Source organism: Gossypium arboreum, chromosome 4 (genome assembly GCF_025698485.1).
Source record: "Gossypium arboreum isolate Shixiya-1 chromosome 4, ASM2569848v2, whole genome shotgun sequence".
In the NCBI taxonomy this organism is placed as follows: Eukaryota; Viridiplantae; Streptophyta; class Magnoliopsida; order Malvales; family Malvaceae; genus Gossypium; species Gossypium arboreum.
Genome location: NC_069073.1, coordinates 14,770,222 through 14,780,209, shown reverse-complemented (window position 1 = coordinate 14,780,209; position 9,988 = coordinate 14,770,222).

Sequence of the window (9,988 nt, the reverse complement as noted above, 5' to 3'; positions counted from 1 at the left end):
TATTTGGACCAAAGCACATTTACCCATAACGAAGAATGGTTAGTCACTAATTTGAAACCTAGTTTCATAATGAAGGACATATTATGATCACGAAGAGCCTTCACACCCAGCCCACTATGTGCATTAGTTTGACATATCAACTCCCAGTTTACTAGAGCAATATTTTTACTAGCGTTAGTGGAACTCCAAATGAACTGTCTAACCATAGCTTCAATCTCATCACACAAACCTTTCGGGATCAGCATCATCGCATGAAGTAGCTCGGGATTGAAAATAATACCACTTGAGCTAAAGTAATTCTACAAGCAAGAGAGAGTTGCCGAGCATCCCAACTACTCAGTTTACTCCGCACTTTATCGACAATAAAGCGCAAAGTATTATTAGTAACCTTCTCATGAAAGAGAGGAACCCCTAAATATGAACCAAGATTCTGTACCACCTGAAACCCAAGTAGTCCGCTTATACGCCTTTGAACGTCCTCATCCACCCCTTTAGAAAACACCATGTTTGACTTCTGAAGATTAACTCTATGCCACGAAAAACCACAAAAGGTGTCTAAAACTTCTTTCATGATTTGTGCCTGCTGTTCTTTTGCCTGACCAAAAATAATCAAATCATCTGCAAAAAAGAGATGAGATAGAGACAGACCTAATCTAGTGAGCCGGATGGGCAACCATCTACCATCAGCCATGGCCGCGTGAATACCATGCCCTAACCATTCCATACAAAGTATGAAAAGATAGGGTGACAATGGGTATCCTTGACAAACTCCTCTTGCTGGTTTGAACTTCTGGGTTGGCACTCCATTCCAAAGTACCTGCATAATAGAACCAGAAATAGCTGACATGATAACATTACGAAGAAAGTTAGAAATACCTGCAGCCTATAAAGAAACGTCAAAAAAATCCCAACTAACACGGTCATAGGCCTTTTCGAGATTAATTTTAATGGCCATCCATCATTTGCTCTTTTGCTTACTATTCATAGAGTGAATGACTTCTTGAGCAATGATGATATTGTCGTTTATATTCCTTCTGGAAACAAATCCTACTTGTTCAGGTCCTATGATCCTTGGAAAGACCAATTTAAATCTGTTAGCAATGACCTTCATCACAAGCTTGTAAAACACAGAACAAAGGCTAATAGGGCGAAACTGCGAGAAACATTTCGGATGCTGCACTTTAGGAATAAGAACAATAAGAGAGTTATTGAGATTTGGATCAATGCTATTTCCAGAAAAAATCCTCTTGACCCATTCACAAACTGAAGGGCCCACAAACTCCCACTGGCTTTGGTAAAAAATAGCGTGAATTCCTTCACTGCCTGGAGCTTTTCAAGGTGCCATATCAAAAAGAGCCTTTTTAATCTCCTCATTAGAAACAAGCCTACTGAGGAACTAGATATCTTCCTGCCCAAGAGACTTTCTCAAGGTTTTAAGTTTTTTAGTTTTCCATCACTATATATTTTTCAGTTTTTTAAGTTTTATATTGTTATTTTTTCAGGTTTTTTTTTCACCTGTATTTTTTTTAATTCTCATCGATATCGGTTAATACACTGGCAACACTCATTAAAAAATATTTTCTCTATTATTAAAACCTGTATTTGTTATAAATATTTTAAAAAAATACTTACGGATCTCAAACGTCATCGAAAAAATTATTTCTAAACATTGATTATTGCGTCATGATTAGGAAAAAATAGGTGATGTAGCCTATTGATACTATAAGGTCATTTTCATATATAATTTTTGCTTCAAGTTATTTCATAATTAATTAATATATTTAGGTTATTTATATAAAAACCTCAAACTAAGAACTAAAATGAAAAGAAAACAGAGAAATGGATGGTAAAATGGCTTGAAAAATACTTGGACCGTTTCTCGGGATGAGTTATGCTGCCTATTGCTTCCACATAAACGCTTTCTCTGGTCTATTCCTAACTGATGTGGAATATTAGTTGGATACCAATGAGCCTACATCATCGTTTAGACATAGGCCATGGGCATTCACGTGGCCTGTTGATATGCCTTATTAATGGGAAGATTGGCTCGAGTTACTATTTAAGTTGGATTTGCAATTGCTAAAACGTAACATGAATTAAATAAATTTAAACATATAACATTCAATATAATGATTATAATTAGTAATATAAACATAATAGGAACGTTAGATTATCAAATATAATTACAAACTTGCATATTGGGTTACTCATAACAGTAAAAGTGAAAGACCAATTCCTATACGTCCATATTTAAGAGCAAGGAAAGCTTTGGATGAGCACACAAAAGGCTGAATCAGACATTTTGATATTCTAAGCACCAGAAATTAGTTCCCAAATCAATTAGCAATTATAAACCTGGCAACTCTTGGTAAAAAATAAATTTGAAGTAACCAGATATGAACATTTCCTTTTAAATGGTTATAAAGCAAGTAGATCATTTCATACAAGGCATGGAAATAGAACTGTGGTGTTCCTGGAAAAATCATTTACACAATTAAATGAAGTGTTTATGCGGTCTAAATATTAAAGTTGGACTGCTCCAGCAATTCTCGACTGATTTTGGGTTAAAGGTTTTGTTATGTGTAGGCCTAATGAGCTACACATGAGAGGGATCCTATCCCATATTTGTTTAAGTAAGGTTAATGCAGTAAACGTCAATAGCACTTAAAAAAATTGAAAACAACAAAAAAGAACTCACATAAATCTGTTCTTTATGAGCATCCTTGAGGTCATTGTTGCTCTTATTCACCTTTATAAGATAATAACTGAATAATTCTTCTACTCAAGCTTAATATCCATTTCTCTCAACTTCTTAATACTTGCCCTAACCTGCTTCAAAATAGTCAATCTCTTTCTTAGTTGCTGAAGCTCCAATTCTAATGCCTGTTTTCCATCTAATTCTTTCTCCATTTGAATTATCCTATTATGGAGTTCCTCGTTCAGCCTCTGTATAAACGATGGTCAAGCCATATTGTCAATTCTCACAATTCCGAGACCAACAAGAAACTATGTAGAATTGAAGATGAAAGCATGAGCAACAAACAAACCTTGAGATCATCAGCCAGTTTCATTTCATTTTTATCAGCTTTTGCACTATTTTCAGAAGAAATATGTTAGTTTCTCAATAACTCTTTGAAAAATATTCCTTAGCAAACATGGAACACTTCATCAGCTGCAACACAAGTAATTAAAATTGTTATTTCTTTATACAAAACAAATTCATTGTTTGAAATAATCAATGGTAGACCCCTAGCCTACAAGTAGGAACTTATGCTTACCTTAGAAATATATGCACTACATTTATATTTAAGAGAAGAAAAGATCAACTTGCAAAGCCTACATAAAAACTACAATCTATATTACTTGGAATTAGATTTGAGTGTCAGATACGTTTAGCAATCACTTACCCCACTCATCTTGCTGTTAAGAACATCATCCGCTCCTTCTTGAGGCCTTCTATGACTGCCTGATTTGAGTTGTCGAGGTACACAGGTCTTTGATGTTGTTGCCATGGAAGGTTCCTCAAATGCAACTTCAAATCCGAGATAGGAAAAATAGTAAAGGAAAAAGAAGAATAGAGAGAAAAGAAGAATTCTACAATTTCCTTGTGTATTTTCATAATTGTTTCCCCATTAAAACTCATACTTAAAAAGGAAAATAAACAAAAGATAAATGTGGTAAATTGAGTTATAACAATACTCACCGTTTAACTAAAGTCCTTATGCCATTTTTTGCTAAATTATTCTTAGTATTAAACTCACTGCTTTACTTAAATGAAACTCATCATTTTTCTCTCTAATTTCTTACTTAGTTTTTCATCTCGTAACAACTACTATCTTCTAAGAAAAGGATCCTTGTCCTCAAGGATGAAAGTGAGGAAATTTGGTTTGAAGCAGGAGTAAAGATTCCCATGTTGCATCTTCAGGAAAAGAGTCAATCCATTCAACCAAAACTTCAGTAACAACTTGGTTCCTTTTTTTTCACTATCCTTCTGTCCACAATTCTAATTGGTTCTTTCTGCAATGCTCCATGAGCATCAACCAAGCGTAATTGAACTTGAGTAGGAGTTGATTCGATATGTTTCTTCAATTGAGAAACGTGAAATGTCGAGTGAATACGGGAGCCTAGGGGTAATTATAGAGTATACGCCACTTTCCCCACTTTCTTAATCACAGGAAAGGGTCCATAATACTTAGGAGATAATTTTTTATGAAGAACCTTCTTAACTTTCTACTACCTATAAGGTTGCAGTCGCAAGTATTCTAAATCACCAACTTGGAAGCTCCTCTAAGATTGATGTTTGTCAGCTAACTGCTTCATACGAGCCTGAGCACTTTTGAGATGGAATTGCAATAACTTCCTTGTAGCCTCCTGAGCCTGCAAGCTTCTGTCAACCATTGCCATTGATGATACTCCTGCTAAGTATGGCATATGTTGAAGTGGCGACTGTCCATACAAAGCTTCATATGGGGTAAGCTGAATGGAAGAGTGAAAGGATGAGTTATACCTAACCAATGAAACCAATTTACAAGTGTTTCTCCAGTTATGCATCTCAGATAATTCTCAAGACACCGATTTAATACCTCTGTTTGACCATCCGTTTGAGGATGGTATTCTGTAGACAATAGAAGTCTAGTACTAGCTGATACAAACTAGGTTCGGTGATGATTCAAGTCGTAATAGTTGTCTGATCGAGAAATTGAGTAAGTTGTTTAGCTTATAGCGAAATAGGATGGAAAAATGAAGAGTAGGTTCAGACAAAAAGGATGTAAGAGAGTTTAGGAAAAATGGATGGTTAGATTTGGCTAAGGCCAAGAGTGAACCAACAATAAAAGGGATTGTTGACCCAAAACTTATATGGTACTTAGAAGGTAATTTGGTTTAGAAAACAACAAGTAAAAACCTTGACCCGCTATCTAACAAGATAGGAACCAAAGGTATAACGAATGCCACACTTGAAGTGATAAGTTCGGATAACAAAGGAAGAAAAGACGCCACAAGCCTAGCTTGATAAGTCAGATCAGTCCCAAAGAAAACAATGAGATTTGGAATACTCACAAGTTTTGAATATTTCATAAAAATTTAACCAAAAGTTCCTACAACAATCTAGAAACAAAGTATTTATAGGTATGAGACAAACCCTAGCCAAATAGACACACATTCAACTTAATTAAGCCAATTAAAACTAAGTGACCTTTGATGAACTCTAACATATGTAACGACAATGGTCAGCTTGTTTAATCTTCCAAATCAGCTAATAATAAGCTCTAATGAGCTGAATAAATTTAGTTCAATACTTGATATCATAACAGCCCTTTAATTCCCCTTTGAGCAGCCGAATGGACACCATTCAAAAATTGAGTATCATTTGGCATACGAACGACCCTCTTTGTATAAATACTTAATATAACCAACCAAAGGTGTAGATGAGCAGCCACCATTATGAGAAAAACGTTTGGAAACTGATTGGCTTGTGTAAATAACTCATTGTAACTCCTTGTCCATTAAACTCAGTTGCTGGCCTTTAATTCATCTTCATAACAGATGAAGTTATTTCTTTCTTTAATGCCAATCCATGTAATAGCTGGTTCAAATGATTAATTCACCTATAAACACAATTAAGCAAATTAAATGATTATAGCAATTTAATTAGACTGGAACATATTAAATGCTAAAATTATTTAAACAACTAAAAAAATTTCAAAACAACTTAATTAATTAAACTAATTATTTAAGCAACTAAAAAAAATTAAAACAACTGAATTAATTAAACTAAACATATCAAAACTTCAGTCCAACAATTATTTAGCTAAAATTCAACTTGGAAAAAGTTGTATGGAACGCATGGTGTTGAGCTCCATGTTTGCTTGATGAGTCCGACCACTTCCTCTCCCCAAGCTCGATCAATGTGATTTGCAATAGTGTCTCGAAACTTCTTAGCACGAGATCGAGTAATGGGATCTTGGGGTAACTCAATGGAATCAGCTATAGCTTTGCGAGCCAGGATTACATCACCAGCTCTTTTAAATAGTTCCTGCCAAAATCCACTAACAAAAATTCTGTCTCTATTTGATATAATTGAATCAAGCATGCCATAAAGTTTATAAACGTGATTCAAATGCTCTTGTGCTACATCTTTAGCTGTATATGTGTGAGATAATGCCAAAAAATGATCATATTTAGTCAAGTGGTCCACCACAACCAAAATGGAATTTTTCCTACTTGAGTTCGACAATCCTTCAATGAAATTTAAGCTGATAATGGACCAGGCTCGATCAGGAACAGGTAATGTAACAGCTCGATTTTAGGCCTAGTGGGAACAGTAGTTTCGGAAACACTATTTTGAGGTCGGAGAAAATTATTTTGATGTTATTTTATGTGTTATAATGTGATTTTATAAGTGCATGTTAATTTTGGTATATTGATTTTAACGATTTCTAGTCCAATTTCGAAAAAATGACTAAATCGTGTAAAGAGTAAAAGTTGTGTTTTAATACCTAAAGGTGTTAAATTGCCTTGTATCTTAAATTGGGGGTTTTAAATGTGAAATTAGGCCATTAAAAGAGTGATGGCCGGCCATGAGACAAGGAATTAAATGGTCAAATATGTTAGGTAAGTGTTGGGTGACTTATTTGACATATAAGTAACAAAATAAAGAAAAGAAAATATCATCTTTTCTTCATCTTCTCTCTATCGATTTTTCCAGCCAAGAAAAGGGTTTAGAAGCTGGAAAATTTCAGCAAAGAAACTCCCATGCTAGTAAGTGATTTTTAATGTCTTTCTTGATAATTTTTGCATTTTTTGAACCCATAAAGCATGAGCTTTCAAAAGAGGGGACTATTTTGCAAAATGATTAAGAGTCTAGGGTTTTGCCATTAAAGCATATGTGTTGTTTGCTGAGTTTTTGTTGAAGAATATAAGTCTTGGTAGTGTTATAAACAACTTTTATGAAAGAAGTTTACATGAAAACAACTAAAATGGGGTATTTTGCAAAGTTGTTAAATAAGTATAAATGTGTGAAATAATTGAATTTGTGAGTTTCTATAGTCATGAAAATGGTTTTTCTAGGCTTAATGAGTAAAAAAATGTGATAAAAATCATTTTACGGGCCTAGGGGCAATTTGGAAATTTTGGCAAAGTATAGGGGCAAAATCGAAAAATTTGCCAAAATATGTCATTGGACTAATTTGATTAGTATATTGTGTTAATAAGTTAAATTTGATGTTATAGATGATGAAAAACGAGATTCGGGCTTAGAACAAGAAAAAACGAGAAATTAATGTTTAGGCTTCTTTTACCAATTTGGTATCGAGGTAAGTTCATATAACTAAATAAGCATGTTATCCATGTTATTGTTAATATACTTGAATCTATCTTGCTTCGGTTATATTGAATTATATGTTGATGATATTGAGTATGATGAAAGTGATGCTAAAAGTTAATAACATTCACGTGATGGTAGAAGACATTAGAAATTCAATGGAATATGATATCCCATAGAAACGAGTAAGTCGTATGTAAATAATATAACTACATCGTTATTATACATATTTGAATTGATATAGCATAAATTCTTGATTGTAGAAATGATTATGTATGATGAAAATTGGTGTAGAGGAACCTCCCAGTTGAACCTTAGGAATAAACGGATATTCATGCCATGACATTGGGCGATGTGTGTGTGCTAGTGTAAGACATGTCTGGGACATGCATTGGCCATATTATGAGAGCCAATGTAAGATCATATCTGGGACATGGCATCGGCATTGAGACGAGAGCTAGTGTAAGACATGTCTGGGACATGCATCGGCCTTGAGATGTAAGCCAGTGTAAGACATGTCTGGGACATGCATCGGCTACGAGATGTGCTAGTGTATGACATGTCTAGGACATGCATTGGCACAGATATGTGAGATCCAGTGTAAAACCATGTCTGGGAAATGGCATCGGCATTATACCCTATGTTTGAGGCTTAGTGAATATCCGATAACTTTCCGAATGGTTAACGGTGAGAGTTATAGTTTAAGCTAAATGAGAAATGTTATGATCATATTGTGAGTGGTACAGGTACTTACATGAAATTGATGAGATGTGAATTCAATTCATGTTATATGATTACTAAGGAATGAATATGAGCATGATAAGTAACTCAGGTATGTATGCCAAGCTCATGAGAAATTATTTCAGTTTATGATGCACATTTGATGAAGATGTAAATAGGTAATTCTTCCTATGAGAATGATTTTGTGATGACCTTATGATTATAGGTCTATACTTATGATGTATGAATATGTAGCCTTACCAATGTGGTGGAAATAAATTAATATAGTGTGATAAATTTAGCATCGTTAATTTACGCTAAAATAGTTTTGGACAGCAGCCATAGTCTAACTTTGAAAATACACTAAAAATAGTGGAAAATGAGTTAGAGGCTGAATAAAATATGGAATTAAAGCTTATTGAGTCTAGTTTCTTATAAAAGAAACCATGTAAGAAAAAAATTTCCTATAATGAGATATTTGAAGTTGTGTGAGATAGAGTCAGAATGACTTTGAAATCCCCTGTTTTGATTTGAGAAAATCATTATAAATTGTAAAAAAAATATTTATGAGTTATAATTTATATTTTTAAAATCCTTAATTAGTCTATTTTCAAGACAAGTAGACAAGAACATTATTCGAGTCCTGTTCTATGAGATAATTGAACTTTAGTACAAAAGGGTTGGAACTATCAGGCAGTGAATTAGGGGTAACTTTGATGAATAAACTGTACTATTTGGCTAAACCAAAAAACCTGGAAATTTTATGGTAGAAAGGTACATGAGTTTAGTTTCAAGAAAAATTAATGAAACTTAATTTAGAGTTTCGTAGTTCCAGATATAAATATTTTATTGACTATTGTACAAGAAGACAGCTTATCATGACTTGAGAATATGTTGAGAACTTGGATAAAACATGTTAATGAGTTGCTTATTTTTTTCATATGAACTTACTAAACGTAAAGCTTACCCTTTTCCTTTCCCATGTTCTCTAGGGTTTCCAGGTTTGCTCAGGTTGGAGTTCGTCGGAGATATTATCACACTGTCAAGCTATCACTATTGGTGTAAGTGATTTCAAGTACTTTGAGTCTATGACATGAATAGGAGTTTAAATATTTAAGTATGTGATATTATTTTAGCCAAATGTATTGGCTTATTTTGATTATGGGGTTGTAAACCCATTTTAAAGATGCATGGATGTGCTATGGACTTACGTGATGAGTTTATAATGATTATGGCATGAATGTGGTAAATATGTGAGTAAAATCTATGATATCTATTGCATGTGAAATTGCCATGGTCATGACATGTTAGGAATGTTTAAGTGCCTAATTTTGCCATGTTGTATGCTATTGTATAAGTATGCGTGCATGTGTTGTGAGGGGGACAAAATGGCTTGGAAAATAGCCTTGTATTTGTCCACAAGGGTAGACACACGGGCATGTGTCTAGGCAGTGTGTGACACACGGTCTGCCCCCATGAGCGTGTTGTCCAGCCGTGTGTCCCCTGCACCTAAGTTTTTCAAGTCAGTATGTATGGTAGTAAGTACACGGGCAAGAGACACAGCCATGTGTCTCAGCCGTGTGAAAGACACGGCCATAGGACACGGGCGTGTGCCTTGGTCGCGCGGCTTCAATTTCTTCATAACCAAATTGGCAGAATGTCCAGGTTTTTAGACATGGTTTTGGGACACAGGCGTGTCCCTAGCACACGGGCGTGTACTCTATACCCACACCGGTGTGTGGAGCCTTAAAGGATGAAATTTTTCCAAGTTTTTCTTAAGTTCTCAGTTTAGTCCTGAACCATCTCTAATGCATGTTTTGGACCTCGTGAGCCCGTTTAAGGGACAAAATGTATGTGAAATGAAAAGTTTTAAATTAATCAAAATTTTACGGCCCGATTTTATACAGTTGGTTGAGTTTAAGTTCGGTATCACCTCGAACCTTGTCC